The sequence below is a fragment of the Corvus kubaryi genome, unplaced genomic scaffold (assembly GCF_017639235.1).
Source record: "Corvus kubaryi isolate FWS band 111438036 unplaced genomic scaffold, C.kubaryi_AGA036_p1.0 37385, whole genome shotgun sequence".
NCBI classification, from domain to species: Eukaryota; Metazoa; Chordata; class Aves; order Passeriformes; family Corvidae; genus Corvus; species Corvus kubaryi.
Genome location: NW_024581127.1, coordinates 26,619,935 through 26,638,111, shown reverse-complemented (window position 1 = coordinate 26,638,111; position 18,177 = coordinate 26,619,935).

Sequence of the window (18,177 nt, the reverse complement as noted above, 5' to 3'; positions counted from 1 at the left end):
ACAAATGATCATTTATTTCTGTCTTCTATTTCCTGTCTTTTATCTAATTCTTTGTCAGAGAGCTTATGCTGAAATTCTTGTGCCTATATGAGCATTTTAGAGATTATGTCAGCCAGAAGAGTTATTTACATCACTGGTTTCTACCTGATATTAATTTTAAGTGAAGACAGATCCCAGCATTAGCTCTCAGAGGTTACAATCTGAATATGACAGTCTGGCAGATAGCATGTGAGCACTACCCCAAGATAAGATCTTCACTTTTTCAACACCATCCTCCTCTCTATCTTCTTCCCATCTTTGGAAAAATCACGGTATCATGGACTAACTTAGGCTGGAAGGGGCCTCAGGGGGCCACATGCCCTACTCAAAACAGGCTTTGATGCTTGGTCAGGTTATCAGGGCTTTGTCTACCCAAGCTTTCCATATCTCTAAGAATGCAGAAACCACATATATTGAACCACATTATACATGAGGAGAGAACTGGCTTACAGTTAACTGCAGCATATGTATTTGGGGTTCCTCTAACATGACACAGTTATGTTTTCCTTTGGCTTTCAGTGGTGATGTATTTCTCCCAGGTCACCTTTACTGTTGAACTGGTGCTTTGTACAACGTGTATTAGGACAATGTTGGTGGGATTTGGCTACCTAAATATAGATATGTGCAATCTGACATGCCCTAGTGTATTCCTTTCAGCTTCTAACCCAGGCTGCTGAAAAACACAGGTGGCTGCTTTATCCTATGTTATCCTGGTGAGCGCCCAGATGTGTCTTAGACACAAAGGGCTCATCAAATAGCACTGATGTTTGTGTTTAGTCAACTAGGTCATTTTAGCACAGTATTTTCCCCTCTCCCCTTTATATTTGTTAGATTCAGTCTAAAAAAAATCCATTTACATTTGGCTCTTCATCTGAAGGGAAGAATATTCAATCACAGCTCTCCCCTCACAGCATCACTACTATCAATAGATGCAGGCCAAAGTTAAATGTTTTCTTCCTCGTGGTAGAAGAGCACAGCTTTTCCACTGCACTGTACCTGTGCATGCCACCCTCTTTTGCACCATAAAACAGTGCTTGAAGTGATGGGGAGTAAGCAAAGCATAGTTCCTAGGGTGGTGGGGCTGGCTCAGGGAGAGCTGAGAACCTCCTTGTCCTCTTGCTACACAGAAGCATCCTCAACATGCATCTCAAGTCCAAGTCTTAGATACAAATAATGTTATAATAAGAAAAACTACAGGGAGCTCCTCCCCTTGCTTATGGGTTACCTTACTCAAAAGCTACAGATGAAACAGGAAATGGGAAACCCATGGACCACAAAGCAAACTGATAATATAAAATGAGCTGGTGGATCCAAAGCACTTCTTTTTGTATTCTTCAGTAAAAAAAAATTCATTGACATCTTCTGCCCATGCTGTAAGCACAAGCAAGTGTTGCCTTTTACTTTATTTGGGACAATCTCTTTGAAACTCTATTCACTTTACAAAAACCAAATCCTGCTTCAAATGATATGTTAAATGAAGCCTGAGTGCTGTGAAAAGGGTTGTATTGGCCTCTGAGAAACAGGGAAACTATTTTGCATAGAATGGATTTAATTACACAGAAGTTTGCATTTACCAGTGTGAGCTGATCTGTGAAACAGTGAAAGAGGGGAGTGTGAATCTCTGTCTTGTTCCATTAGGGTAATATTAATAGAAACTAACTTAGAAATTTCAGCCCTTTGACTAACTTAACTAGCTGAACAGGGTATTCCTTCCCATTTCTCTCTGCCACTATCTGAAAGGAGGTTGTAGCAAAGTGGGGGGTTAGTCTCTTATCCCAAGTGACAAGTGATAGGATGAGAGGAAATGTCCTCAAATTCTGCCAGGAGAGATTTAGATTAGATGTTAGGAAAAATTTCTTCACTGAAAAGGTTGTCAAGCATTGGAACATGCTGCCCAGGGAAGTGGTGGAGTCATCATCCCTAGAAGTATTCAAAAATCATGTAGGTGTGGTGCTTAGGGATATGGTTTAGTAGTGGATCTGAAGTGTCAGCTTAATGTTTTGACTCTATGATCTTAAAGGTCTTTTCCAACCCTAAAGATTCTACAGTTCTCACAGGTCACACAATCCCTTTCAAAAAGTAGCTGAACTACTTCTTAAAACTGTTTTTCTGTTCTCTTCCCATATGAAGAGAACACTTCTATTTTCCACCATTAATTTATTCACAACCAGCCTTTGTCCATTGTTTTCATGGCAGTGTTGTCCTGAAGGCCAAGCAGCTCCCATCTTCTTCCTGGTGCTTGCCTTCATGTTGTGTGGGCATTCAGAAACCGATCCCATCAGCCTTCCCTGGTGCCTGCAGAGCACTCAGAGTGCTCTGTCTCCACAGTCCTTTTTCTGTCCCTTTCCAGGCTGCGTTCATCTTTTCTGATGAAGGATGACTGGCTTTTACTGTCATAGTGTCCAAATCCCTTGGAATGTGCAGTGTTCTTAGAAGATAAGCAAATGCTTAAATCAATGGAAAAACAGGCAAAGGACAACAGACATGATGGTTGCCATGCTGGAAAATGTTACCACCCTGGCAGCAAAGAGGTGATCTCTGGCAGCGTGTGTATTCCTTGTCCCTTCCAACGCCAAGCTGGTTCACCGCTGTGGCTGCAAAAACTAAACTTTATCCCAAGTTTATTTCCTGTTATAATTCACTGGATTCATGGACAAGATTGTTCTCTGCAACTTAGCTGGCATGGCAGTGATTTTCAGTTCAGGGACAGACTGGGATTTCCCTTTGCTCATTCAGTGAAGAAATACTCTTAGATTTCCAAGAGACTGCTTTGCAGAAGAAGCAGCCCACCTACATGAGGATGGATAGCCAAGATCTATCCGCAATATCTAATCCTGTTCTTAAACTCAGCAGGAGCCTACACTTTGGAGAAAAAGCAACAAGTATAAACCTATGAAATTACTGACAAAGCAGAGGCGTTAATGTGGAGAAGCCTGACACTGAGATTTGTTAGGCTCTGGAACTGTTTCCCAAGGTTAATGATAAAAACACCATCCATCATTTAGGTCTTCTAAAACTAGTCAAAGCACTAGAAAAAAATGCACTTTCAGAAAACAATGTTCTATTATCAGGAGGATGGACTGGATGACCTGATAAATCTTTTCTACCTCTGATCTTTTGTTCTACTAAAAGCATCGAAAGGCTTTTTTATTTTTTTTTTTCCCAGGAGTAGATCTGCTCAATATGGCTGGTTGGGAGGTAGAATAGGTAGAATTTTATTCTGGACCATTCTGAAGTGGCGCTTTTATATTGGATCCCTTTTAGAGAAGATTTTTTTTTTCAGTCTCCCTTAATATTCCCAGTTGTAAATATTTGAAATTGTCTTCAAAATTCTGACATGTTCTGTTAGCCCCTCACCAGAAGACCAGTAGTTTTGCTGACAAATGACAAGATTTAGTTTTATACAATACCTGCTCATCTATCATTATCATGGACAATGGACAAAGACACCCATCAATGATAATAGCTGGTAGGGAATCAGTGTAGAGATAATTTCATGGTATTCTGGTCAGTTCCTGGTTTTGAGCTCCTGTACAAAAGACCATCAGTGCAACAGATTTAATCCCCATTTGTACCTACATCAAAGACAAAGCAAGACCTTGCCGTGATAGTCATCAGCCAACTCTGAAAACTGTCCCAAGAACGATGAGTAGACCTGACCCAGCGTAAGACTGGTTTCTAGCAAAGGCTTTCAGGTGATTAACTATTAAAGGCAGCAGGCAGAAAAATGGTTTCAGAAGAGGAAAAATAAAATGCTAGGTCCCTCTCTTGTCATGAACCTTTGCCTTAAGTATAATTCTGAGAATGGTTTGGAATAATTCACTCCCAGGTGCCTTTACAGTAACATGATGGGACTTAACAGTTTCATCTGTAATATGTAAGAGAAAATTTTCTCCTTGCTGCAGAATTGTAGGGGTGGTTCAAGAATCCTGAAGAAAGGATAATGTTTTCCATTTAGTACTTTAGACTTTTTTGAGTAATTTTGATAGATGTCCATTATATTGTTCTGTTATTTCTAAAGTGAAATCTAGGAATCTAAGTGGTTATTTTCAAAGTGATAGCAGTCTTTAACATAAAAGGCATCAAGAAACAGACAGGGCTGAAGTACAGCTGTGTACACTGTGACTTTTTTCATTTGGGATAAAAGATTTCCCCATGTGTACAGCTGTGTTTACTGATTTGCTTCTATAAAAAATGTAAAACAAGCTAACAGTGAGACATCATCTTTGCCTGGATTGGCAGAGCTAAATCCTGATTTACACAGCTGGCATCCTTTTACTCAGCAAACTACCCACACTAGCACTCCCCAGCCTACTTGTCAGATGCTTTTTCCCTGAGCATCCTTGTTTTTCTCTTTCCTACACTTTGTAAGAATTGACCTAATACTAAGTGCCACAAATCCAAGTGTTCCTTCTTAACTACCCCATGGGAAGAGGAACTTCTTTAGAGTAACTTTATTGTCTGCCAATAACTTACCATAACATGGTCCTCACAGGTTTTCTTACTGGCTCTGAAACTCTCTTATAGCCTGTCATAACCCTGGCTCTGCAGAAAAGAAAAGTCTCTTCCCAGATCCATCGCAGATTCCAGATCCTCTTCCTCTTTTCCAAAAATCTAAGCATGGTAACTACAAGGAAACACATCTTCCAGATAAGAGCCACCTGAACACACATCATACATAGCACAGTGGAGCTCAGGCTTAGTGGCTATGTGCCCATAACCAGACAGGTATCATCAGCAAATATCTCTTCCAGCTTCCACAGCAGACAGTGAAGGGCTATAAATGCCATCACTATTATCCCTGCTGGAAGCATCTCTGTGTTGTGTTGCGTGGTCCACAAATTAACTAGGCTGACAAGAAGACTGGGCAGCCTGAGATAGCAGTTCCATGATAAGGATGATTCAGTGGCTGTGATGGTAATGAGTCTCCAGGACAACTTTGGGAAAAAATGTTTCTTCTTCCAGCAGCAAGCCCAATAAGCCAGTGTGTTGGTTCTGCACAGCCTGGTTTTTGGTAGTGGTGGGGGCCACAGAGGTGGCTTCTGTGAGAAGCTGCTAGAAGCTTCCATCGTGTCTGGCAGCCCCAATCCCTGATGGCTCTGAAGATGGACATGCTGCTGGCCAAGGCTGGGGCAATCAGAAATGGTGGTAATGCCTCTGTGTTAACATATTTAAGAATAAATCAAAACAAAGGCAGTGGGGCAGTTTTAATTCCAGCTAGAGAAGAGGAGGAGGTGAGAGCATGTGAGGGAAACAACCTGGTGACACCAAGGTCAGTGAAGAAGGAGGGGCAGGAGGTGCTCCAGGTGTTGGAGCCGAGGTGCCTCTGCAGGCTGAGGTGCAGACCATGGTGAAGCAGGTTGTCCCCCTGCAGCCCATGGGTCCATGGGGGATGCAGAGATCCACCCACAGCCCCTGGGGATCCACGGGGGATGCAGAGATCCACCCACAGCCCCTGGGGATCCACGGGGGATGCAGAGATCCACCCACAGCCCGTGGGGGAGGTGCCCGTCCCGGAGCGGGTGGATGCCTGGAGGAGGCTGTGATCCAGTGGGAGACCCGGTGGAGAGAGAGGGCCCTGCTCCCAGGCTGGAGCAGCCTGGCCTTGGAGCACTGCACCTGTGGAAGGGTGCCGCAGCAGTTTTGGGAGGACTGTGTGCCCGTGGGGGGAATTCATGTTGCAGCAGGTTTGGCAGGACTGCTGCTTGTGAGTGGACCCACGCTGGATAAGTTCAGGGAGAGCTGTGTCCCGTGGGAGGGACCCCATGGCCTCACAGGGGAAGACTCCTCTCCCAGAGCAGCAGAAGAAAACCTCGGGTGACGAACTGATCAAAACCCCCACACTTTGTCTCCTTGCGCTGTTGGTGGGAAGGAGGGAGGGGTTGGGGAAAAAAGGTGTTTTAAGGACTTAATTTACTTCTTATTAACATCGTCTGATTTTGTTAGTGATAAAATCACTTTGTATCTCTAAGATGAGCCTGTTCTACCCTTGGAGTGTTTTCTTCCTGTCCTTATCTCAACTCATGAAGCCTTCATTAAATTTTTCTCTCCTCTGCCCAGCTGTCATGGGAGGATGAGTGAGCAGCTTTCATGGGTGCCTGGCATTTGGCCAGTGTCAAACCACGACAGCCAGTTTTGGCACAGCTCCCAGGCAGGCACAAGGGAGGGACAGAGGCAGCATTTTCTGATGCTGGCATTCCCCAACAAGATCCTTCTGTTGTTCCTAAGGTCATTATTTCTTCAGCCTGACCCCTCTGCTGAAGAAATCCACTCATGTTCTGCTTGTGTCCATTGTACAGTTAACAGAAAGTGAATCATGGGGCAGAGTTACCCTGCATCTGACTGGTAACAGGATGGCTTATTTCTCTGAGGATCAGGAATGAATGAAAGCCTGGAGTACCCAAGCTGAGACACTCCAATATGCAGTGAATCATTAACAGCAGCTACTACACCTTGGAAAGGCAGTATCCAGCCCCGTGCCAGGCTCAATGTTGCAGCAGTGACAGGACCAGGAGAAATAGCTTTTAACATCTCTGAAGACAGAGCTGTAAAGCACTGAGATGCCTTTACTGTGACAGGGACACACTACCAGACCGCTCATAAGGGTAAGTCACACCTCCCTCATTTCTTGGGGTGTTTTGAGAAGGCTGAGAAGGGAATGTGTGAAGAAGAGGTTGGGAGCTCATCATGATCAGTCACCAATGTTCCAAAGGGCTGTTTTGAAACTGGTCCTGGACCCTGTTGGTAGTTGCAGCTCCACAGTGAAGAACGAGCATCAGGGCTCAGGGCTTAGGGCTCAAGGCTTAGGGCAATGGTAAGGGCTTGAGTCCAGATTTCACCAAATAACAGATTTCTCCATTGTAATGGAGATTAAGAGGAAATGTGACACAACCTCTCATGTCATGTTCATGGGTTGGGTTCCCTCTTCTGAGGGAATTTTGGCCAGTACAACATGATGGCTGCATTCCTGCCAAAGATGAGACTGGAGCTGCTGATAGTGCAGCTGAAGCATCTGTGCTTCATACAGATGGCTCTGGCCATCCTGTAGACCAGCGAGATTTGCAAATTAGCCCCATGGCAAGTTTTTCAGCAATGGGGGCTGTTCCAGCTGCTTTCTCTAGCAGATCCCTGACAAGAGCAACAAAGCCAAAAACCTCTTCACTCACACAAATCTTTTTCTGCCCCTTTTAGCAAAATCAGTGAAAGCAGTAGTATCAGAACTCCTTTTTTTAACAAAAGATTTGTCGCCCAAACATTGGAAATGCACATTTATCTTTACTTATTTTAGCTCTGTTTTACTTCTCAGCGTCAAACCCTACCATTTCTCTTCCGTTTCTATACACTGTGCTCCAGAGCTGACACATTGCTAACCCCATGCTAAAGCACAAGCTGTAATAATACTATCAGACCAACATTTCAGAGAGTTTTTCTTCACTAACCTGTGTCTGACCTTTAATTGATAAACAGCAAAGTGGATCTGATAGTGGGGTGATGCAGAGGCCTTATATCTCTCTATAACTTCAACTGATTGCCCCTAAAATTGAGATAAAGTGATACAAGACCACAGTGCCTGATATGAGAAAACACATTACTTAGCACACAAGCTGAATTCCAAGGCAGAGCATGGAAGGATTAGAAAAGTAGAAGAAGAAGGAGGGAATGTGGAACAAAAATGTCTATGTTGAGAATCTTGGTTGATCTGTCAGAATTAGTCATTCAGTTGTATACAGATTAAAACCACCTTATTTGATTAGTCTCAAAGCTTACTAGGGAATTTAGCCACACAACACATTAATTTCAATTAGCATGTTTGTGGCTAACTACCTTTGTTGACTCTGAAAAAGTGGAAGTCTTCATATGACATATTTCTTCCCAAGAGCTTCTCATGGACTGAGAGCAGCAACAATGAAGTGTTCCTATATGTGTGAGTTTATCCAAAGGGGCGCTTAATGTGGTGATTTATTTTCAGCTGCTACTGCTGTTATTAAGAAGAAGATGAATATAGAAATATTTCTATAAATAGAAAGCCATGCTCATGACCATGTGCTGTGAGTCACCACTGTTAATTATTCAAATGTATTTTCAAAGATCCCTGGGGATTTGCAAAACCGAATGGTTGCAGAATAAGAGTTTAGCTATTTAGCATTTTTACTGACATGTATGTATATGTCTAGATATATATCTATTTGGTTTTCTCCTGTTTACAATTTCTCTGTGTAAATAAAGAGCAGGAACTGTATCACAAATTAGAAATGGCTAGTCACATGATGCAGTGAATAATGAACTGTGAGTGCAAATCAGCTGATAAATCCCCCATGCTAAGCTTTATTGTATGCGAACTATTTGTCAGGTGCTTGTGACTAACAGATGGATTTTTCTAGTAATCATAACCAGCTAGTGGACAGCAGACTAATCCAAAAAGTTATGGTATTTCTAATGTGTGGTGTTCATAGAATAAATTGCTTTCATAGTTTTATTAGCTACCATGATCAGCCAGGGGAGTGCTTTGGTTCTGTGCCCATTTGTGGGCTGTGGAGTTGGAGTGGTTTTCTATAAGAGCAGTAGCAACATCATACAGAAACAGTGAGACCGTACAGGAGTAAGGTTCCCCTTTGAGGCTGGTTATATCAAATCAAGGATAGCCTCAAGAATCATTACTTTATTTGAAAACTAAACAATACAGGGAATATTCCCAGCCTGGAATTGAGTTGTCTGCACTGATAAGTGTTACAATAGTTCACAGCCTGATTCAGATCTGGGACCACTAATACAACATCTTCCCAAACCATTCCCAGGTGCAGCTCAGCAAGTAGCACCAGTCAGGGATCATTCCTGGCAGGTTTTGTATGTGGAGCCATGCAATTTCAGAGACTTAGGGACCAAGACATCAACAGCATGGATGTGAAGTCTCCTACAGGAGTTGTTCTCACTGTCCAAAAAAAATTAAAAAATCAGTCTACTAAGGTTGGTGTAACCCCTGTGCCCAGGAAAGCTTTTCACTGTGCACCAACTCCTCTGCTTCCCAGATAGGTGGGATACCACCTTTTTGCTGTCCTCATTCCTGGTCCCTAGGATTGTTTTGGTTTCATCAGCATCTTTATCTGTCCTTGCCTTCTTGCTCTCTGTGAGGAGGAAGCTGGCTTGGTCTCTTGCTAAGCCGACATTCAGCCCCACAGTTCAGCATACGCAGAAGTTACAAGGGGTATGCTCTGCACAAGTCCACCTCACTATCAGTATAAGGTTTACAGGCTGTCCCTTCCAGAACTTAATGTTTTTCAATTTATATCTCCTTGTTTCTTAAGATTCATAGAATCACAGAATGTTACAGGGTTAGAAGGGACCGTAAAGATTATCTAGTCTCAACCCCCCTGCCATGGTCAGGGACACCTCCCCTTAGACCAGGTTGCTCAAGGCCTTACCCAACCTGGCTGTGAACACTGCCAGGGTTGGGGCATTCGCAACCTCCCTGGGCAACCTGTTCCAGTGTCTCATCACCCACACACTACAGAATTTCTTCCTAATATCTAACCTAAATTTCCTCTCTTTCAATTTGTACCTATTACCCCTTGTCCTGTCAATCATTACAATACCCCTTATTGTTTTACAAATCACTCTGGGACCTTCCAGCACCTTATCTTGGTCCCAAAGTGCCTCCACTCAATGCAGTGAATAATCAACTCGTCTTCACTCAGCTTATTTGCTCCAGGAGGCAAAATCCACCTCTGTTTTCTCATTATTTCCCCTGGCTACCATTCTGTAGCAAATGCCAGGATTCTTCCTGCAGAGAACAGCCAAGATGAGCTTTATCTCAGATGTGCCAATATCAGAAATAAATGATAAAATAACACAATAATAATAATAATAAGTGAAAGCAAAGCCATATCACCTGCTATCAACTATTTTTGTGGTGTCTGATAAGTTGTGTAGACCATGCACACAACAAATGGCGCTGCATGGCAGCACAAATTTTCTCTGAGATCACAGAATAGCCAGTGCTTTTGAACATATGATTAAGTAATGGATTTGTTGAAATCCAAGACCACTATCACTAAAACCCTGAGCTTTCTCAGTGCTTACAAAAAACACCATTGCTTTCACATTTGTAGGGAAACTTTACCATGTACCTCCAGAAGACCAGAATAACTTCTGCTGCACAAGATCAGTGGAGCTCAGGGTGAAGGATGGTGCATAAATACGAAATCTCTGACCCACATACTCCTTTCTCAGCTCCACATCTTCTCCAGAGCAAGCAGAGAGGGGGTTTCCATGCATATACAGAAGAAAGAAGATCAGCTCTTCTCACAGCTGGAATATCTGGTCATGCTGTGGGAGCTCAGTTAAAAAAGGTCTGTCTGATGTACTAGAGATGTAAGAGCCCTTCCCTCACACCAGTTGCCCATGTCTTTAGCAGGACTGATATGAATTCCTCACTGCACTCAGTGTTGGGGATACCACCGTGCTGGCCAGTAATTGCTCACCCTGATAAAACCTCAGAGAGTCTGGAAGCAGCCCTACCTCCTCCTCCTGGTGCACACTTCGAAACAACTGTGCCACAGCTGCTGGGGACGTTGACAAAAACAAAACCTCTACAAAGAGCCATTGTTCCCCAGCCAACACAGATGCAATGTGTTGCTTCTTTATAGCTCATGCTGGCCAATTAAACCTATCAACCAACTAATTTATGCCTTGTAATGGGTGAGGTAACAGGAAAAATAAGTGTTTTGTTTAATCCTCATCTACGTGGCAGATGTCAGCAGGTTTAGTGCAATAATGTATATAAAATTGTCGGGTGCCAGGTGAAGCACTGGAGCAGGCTGAGAAGAGATCCACTGTGACTCCATTTCCAGAGTTTGTGCAGAGCCTCCACATTCAGTCATCACCAAAAGGAGCTGCTTGGCTTTTCCAAGGCAGCTCCTGAAAGGCTCAGTACAAAGAAGCACCAATAAAAACCAAATGCAGGAATTTGTGCCCCTCTTTGTCTTTCTTTGTGACCAGAGCAACTGACCTAAGAACTGGTTCTCATTACCCTGCATCTTTGAAATCCATGTCATTGAGCAGGGGTTGCTTCTGGGGCTAAATCCTTGTCTTGCCACCCTGGAACAAATTTGGAAGGTCTCCATGTAAACACTAAAGGGTCATCTTTATATTCTTATTAAAGAGAAGAGCATTCCTCTTCTCAGGTTTTTGTAACACAGAATCATTTTTTTTTTCCTTTTTCTTTTATTTCCTCATCTTTTTTTTTCCTTCTTTTTCTGTTTTTTGGGGGTTTTTTTGTAACTATGCATTTGGAATCTTCTAATTTTTTCATCAGAACAATTTAAAATAAACAAATCAGTTTGTAAATTGCTACAGATTGTTGCTATGAATTATCCCAGAGCCTTTGTGCCAGCATATTGATTGCTTTAAAGTCAAGTGAAAATAGATGCACAGCTTAGAAGAGCCATAAAAAACCCTCTACAAGAGCAAAGAGATTATTCATCTGTATCATTTAAAAACATAGCTTGTAGGCACATGAGTATGATTAGCGAATAAGTGCAGCTCTGACAGCTTCAAAATTGTGACACATACACGCAGTCAACTGTCTGCCAATTCCTTAAATAAACAGATTGTCTAGAAGGAAGCTTTTGTGATTAGTAATAGAAGATTCAGGTAAGGATTTTCCTATTTTTTTTTTTTTTAAGGTCTAAGGAGTTGATTTGTAGTCAAATTTTATAACACTAACCAAATCAAAGCATTGTTTCAAATATTTATTAGAATTGTTGCTGTGGATGTATCCTTATTCTGCAGTGAGCTGTTTTATAATTTATGATTTATAATTGTATAGATTCTCAGTGTGCTGTAGCTAGACTTTGTTCCTCTCTCTGCCTGTCAACTCAATTGGTTGCTATCTCTTCCATGCTAGATTAGCGCTTATTAGTTCTGATAGATGTTATCCTTTCAAGTTCTTGCTAGCTTGACTTTGTGGCTGGGTTAGGAGGAAAGTGTTTATTAGAACCAGAGCTGAGAGCAAGCCCTTCAATGCAGATTTTTAACTCTCATGGCTGTTGCTGGTTGTTAGACTGCTCTGCTCACTGGTGCTGTACCACGGCTGGAACTGGCACCAAGCAAAGGGAGGCTGCAGATGTTCCAAAGCAGATGTTCTGAAGCAGCCGTTCCTACCCAGCCTCATCGACCCAGCCTTGCCAGCTGCTGAGTTACTTTTCACATAACATCTGAAAGCTGCTCAGCAACCTCAGTGAAGGAGGCCAGTCTTCGTGAAGAAGTCACTCTGACTAGAAATGTCCTCTCAGTTCTGCCAGGCATGCCAACAGAATGAGATGGCCCAAGTCACCACCTGCATGGTCCTCTCTGCTTGGGGATGCAAATCAGTGACCAGATCTTCACCTGCAGTGGAGCTCCAGCATCTAATGTATGTGGAGACACCCACCTGTAGATGTGGTAATCTGGAGTTGTCTCCCACATCCAATTTCCCTCTCTTGTCAGGGGAGTTACAGGAACGCCAAGGGATGGTCCATCCCAACCTGTTAACTAAGAAGTCGAGTGTGTCACTGCCTGTAGGTACCTGTGTCTGTGCACTCATTGGAGAGGATACCCAGAATGCCAGCTTAACCTGGATAGCAGTTACCACAGGGATGGAATTAGATAAAATCAAGCCCCTTCCTGTGATTCCCTTAATCCTAGCAAAGGCTGCAGCCAGCACCAATGGTTTCAGAGGGATTGGAGCAAGACATTTACCCCAAGGAAGGTTCCTACCTGTCAGTGTTTGGGGAAAAAGTGTACAACTTGCATGAAGATTAGCTTGGAGCCCTTCAAAAGTAATTGTTTCCCATTGATACTGGATGTTACTGTCTTCTGTACAAACAATCTGTTTCTGAATTTCATGACACTCTTTAAAGTTTATCTCTTATGGTAATGAATTCCTCAGGCAAACTGTGCATTGTCTGAGAAAAAGATCTCCTAGCATCATTTTTTTCTGAATATATTTGTTATACTAATTAAAGGACTTCACTTCCCTCAACGTTTCCCTTTAATGTTAGCTTGAACTCTGCAGGTTGGAGACGGCTGCTGCATGCATAGAGGCTAATCACAGGACTGGAATTAGGGAATTTATGAGTTCCTTAAAGCTCCTCTAATATGAATTGCTCATAAAAGGCTCTTCATTAAGCATTCATTTGCCTCTGTGTTTTGCTCAATCTGTACTAATTTTACATGCATGTACATATATTTTTGTGTTAGCCCTGAACAAGGAGAGGACCACTGGGCCCTGGTGGATGCAGATAGTTTTCTCCTCTGAGGTCCATTTACCAGCTGGACTTACCAATGTAAGAAGTCTGTCCTTCAGGGGAGAAATCAAAACCCCATATTTTTTTTGATCTGTGAGTTTAGTGCAAACTGACCACTGTGACACCTCTGAAGTGCTGGGAGGTCCTACCAGAAAAGGCCCAGTTTGGTGTCCTGAGATTACAGTGAGAACCAGTTCTGCTGGTTCACTGCCACAGATTAAACAAACACAGACTGGTATTTGTTTTCTTTCCCATGAATGTGTTTAGTGGGGCTCAAAATCGATCAGGAAAGAGATGTTTGGAGCTAAAAGACAGAAACTTTTCTTTTTGTTTGGCTGTGTTGGGGATTTTTGTGTTAAGAAAAGCCTTTTGGCTTTGAAAGCTGCCTGCCTCAGCTATATAGGTATATCAGGAGGGAAACTGTCAGAAAAAAAATGGACATTTGGCAGGGAAAAATTTTCAAGTCAGACATAGTAATTAATCCTGATTAGGTTTATTAGGGTTTCAAGAAGGGTAAGTATTTATTCCATGCACTCTTAATTGCTGTGTGTTCTGGTCTGGTTTTGTTTTGTTCCTCCCAGCTTTCTAAGCTTCAATTTATATGACACAAACCAATTACCAAACGGTACTGCCTTAACCTTTCTTTGTGCTGATCCACTCAAGAGCAGAGATAGTCACTCTTCAATAGTTCATTGTGCTTCCAGAAGGGTTGTTGTAAACCAAATGAGCTGCACTGTGTGTGCCCTTCAGCATCTTCTGGCATTGCTGATAATGGGCTTTCACCTTCCCCTGGCTGCCGGTATCTCTGCCACTTTCAGCGATTAGGCAGATAATCTTTGGGGCAGGGTCGTTCAGCTAGAGTTGACAAAGACACGGAGGGTGGTTCTGCTTCATGGAGCAGTGGAAACTGAACGGGAACGACCTCTGAATTTAGATTCAGAACCCCTGAGAGCTGAATAATCTTGAGGCAGCTGTGGTACAGCCCAGCTCACAAAAGGTTGCCCCCCAAAACAGCTCCCAGTGCTGGATGAAAGCACCTCTCAGTTCCCTCTGTGCCTGCATGAAGCTGCTTAAAGAGTACCAAGCTAAAGCTGACATCTCTGAAGGGTGGAGGTGTCCAGGAGGGACAATGTCCTTGGCACCCATTTCCTGATGCTCCAGTCTGCCTGCAGTGGGGCAAGAAACAACAATCATGGCTGAATTCTCCAAGGTGTTTAGTAAAGCAGAGACAATCAAGAATCTGAGGATTTTTTATGTTATATGACTGTTACAAACCCTTGAAAACTCAAATTAGCTCCCATTTTTCTGCCACCTTGACTTAACTCAGGCTCTGGGATGTACATTGCTATGAAGAAGTCTCTGTGAAAGACCTTTGTCATTCCTGAAAGGTAAGAGCTGGGAAGGAGGCAGCACTGAGTTTGTTCTGGGGCCTCTGGCTGACATTTCTTCACTCTTTGATCCAGAGAGGGAGTGCAGGATAAGCAAAAAGGCAGGTTTGCCTGTCAGTAGTGACTGGAGGAGGGTTTTTGGAGGAGCCTTTGGGCTAGTTTTCTCCCCCCACATTCCTGTCCATGTTATGGCTTCAGCGACTCAGACAAATGGTCGGATACACTTGAGTGCACAGCCCTGCAGTGCAATGGGGATGCTGCCCTCATCATGACTCCTGTGTTTAGGTATTTTCAGCAGAAGGAGGGGTTGGGAAGGAGAAAAGAATGAGATAAGAATGTGTGAGCTACTTTTTCTTTCTCTTTGTGCTTGCTGAGTCTTTGTTAGAAAAGCTGTCAGCTGTGCAGTGTTATGCCAAAAAACTGCAAATCTCTTCGCATGGACAGCAAGGTCCTGCTCCAAACACTGAAAAAAATTCAACCGGACCATTATGATCAGCCTTCCTCAAAAACTGATCATGCTTTGCTCAAAGCAGTAGTGCAGGCAGCATTGCTGAAGCCCATGTTTTGACTTTGGTCACTGGTGTGAAGCCTCATTAGGGCTGGATGGCTCTAAATGGGAGGAGGGCTTGGTTAGAAAGGTGCTCCACTAAACAGACCACTGCTGACTTTATGTGACTGACTGGGGTCAGCCCTTGGGTATCGTACCAAGACACTGCAATCCCCACACAACTCCGTGTGTGTGTGCTCTGCATCTGCAAGCAATTTATCAAGGGTACACTTCACAAGCCTCTAGGAACACAGACATCATGTGATGAAATTTGAGTCCCCTTTGTGCTCAGCTGGGACTGGAGAGAGAGAGGACATGTGCCGTTCTTTCAGATTTTAGTTTTCTTAGCAAAGAGAGGTAACAAGTCAGGTGTCACATGCAAACAAGGATTATTTTCTCTTGCTTTTTCCTTTAGCAGCCGAGCACTGGGCAGATACTTGAGTGAAAGGACAGGCTCAGTTTGCCACGGAACCAGTTGAAATCTGAAGTTATGCAGTTGAAACCAATAAAGAGACAGATCAAAATCTGGCCTTGTGCCCCGCTGTAGTCCTTTCTGAACAGACTACGGGAAAAATAGCTGTGGATTGCAGACCATGTCTGCAAGAGAAAGCGGAATTTGTCAGTGAAGAAAACTTCTCATTTATAAAGCTTTTGAGCAACTTGCTTTGAGATATTTGCAGCACCTTTAAAAAAAAACCTCAGCTGTAATGAGCTTATGTGTTAAATGAACAAATGTGGAAATTAGGACATGAGATATTTGCATAGCAGCCAGGAGTTAATTACTGGTGATAGTCCAAGCTGAAGAATAGTATCTATTGTTTCCAGAAAACTAGTTTTCATAAAACAACATGAACTTCCTGTACTCAAAACACTCACATCATCAATGCCTACAATGTTATGTAGCAAAACTATTAACAGATCAAGTACATGGGGAAAAAAATCCCATCCTGGACAAACTGTAAAGCATCAAACCTAATTAATCATTAAACCTAATAATACAGTATGTTTAGAATGTCTCTGTACTACATATCTTTCCATTTAGTATAAAGTGCAAATATATGCTGGTGAAAACCACTGGATTTTAGTTACAGAATGGCTAGATTCTAGGCATATTTATACACATGCAGAAATGTAGACATTAGTTAATGACCCCTTAGGTCAGGAGGCCTGCAAGACCTGGGGATCCCCTTGTTGGGCAGGACAAGGAATAGTTCAAGGTTTAGTCTAAGAGGGTTGGCTTGTAATATACACTAGGAAATATAATTAGTCACTAGAAAAAGAACTCTTCTTTACTCCAGCACCATGTGTTCAGTTCTCTCAATGTGAAATGCAGCCACCCAGATCGAGACCTCTGAGACTCATTTTTGTTTGGTGAAACAGTAATTAATGCTGCATAAGGGAAAGTGGCAAATGCCACAGGGAGTTTTAGGTCAATAAGCAGGGAGGACAAGCCTGCCAGACCTGCCTCGTTTGTAAGCCTAACCTCTCAACTGATAAAAAAGATGCTCTTTAGTTGGAAATTTCCTGTGGAGGTATGCAAATGGAATAATGAAAATCAAATCTGAATTTATACTTTAAGTGACATGGAAACTCTGAGTGGCCTGGAAAACCCCATTATTTGCTTGGTGTTACATTTCTCCTCCCTGTGCATCTGCCCTGGGTTGCTGCTGGAGACAGATGCATGGGCTGTGAGCACCCAGGGCTGGCGTGCTCTGTTCGTTCTTGTGTTCTGTGACTCCTGACAACAAACTGCTAAAAATGGTGCTGATTGGTTTCAGAGACAGAGATCCAGAAGGCCAGGTCTCAATTACACCCAGTTATGCTGGACTTACTATTAAATCAACTAGCAATCAAGGCTCAGTGTCTTAAACAGTTCTGTGAACATCTGTGACACTTCTCCTAGTGACTTCCCTAAAACTCCTCATGAATTTACCAGGACCTCCGTGCCAGTGAGAATGGAGCAAGGTGTTGAACGTTTGCCTGAGTGCTCTTTTTGTCCTCCCTGTCAGTCTGTGTCACACCAGCAGATGCTGGGAGCAAAAGGCCAGGCCCCATGTGGTCTCAGCTACAGAAGCTCCATGGCAGCAAGCAGAGCAGTGCCAGGCTAAATCGCTTCACAGATCATATCATCAGGACTGGAGAGGATTATAATATGTGTAATTTTTATCCTGCTCACCAGAAACCCCCCATGATTTTTTCTTTCTGTTACTTTCTTCATTCTTTTCACTCTTCCAAGGTCATCTTTTGATAGGAAACAAGTGGTCAGATATTGTTACAATATGTGTGGCAGAAGAAGGCAAGATCAGAGATGCCATAAAATGGCTGTACACAGACAGAATATTCATTTCCAGGGAAATTGGTGTTTGCTATTTAAGCCGACTTAAATCTACTCTGCCTACTCCCTCCCACAAAACAGACAGACCTCCTTACAGTCTTTTCACATCACTCTGTTTTATCTTGTTGTCATTTTGCAATAGCTCAGGGAAAACCACTGTCATCCCCTTCTGCTCCGTAGGAAGTGGACAGAGGTCCCAAGCCTCAGAGGTACAGAGGCAACTACCTTTGAAGAGTCCTTGAACAGTCACACCAGACATGTCTACAGAGAGTAACAAGCAGAGTTTGGGAGAGTTCTGGGAGCCAATCCCAAGTCCTCCAATAGCTGAACAAGTGCACAATTCATCCCACTTGGCATCTCACAGAGGTGGCCCCTTCCCTGGGACTACCCATGGGTCAGCCTCTCAGGTTGTAATTGCAGTGGAGAAATAATTAATTAAAGAAGGGATGGCTGCATAAGTAGGGGGGGGAAGGAAGGAAGGAAGGAAGGAAGGAAGGAAGGAAGGAAGGAAGGAAGGAAGGAAGGAAGGAAGGAAGGAGGGAAGGAGGGAAGGAGGGAAGGAGGGAAGGAGGGAAGGAAGGAAGG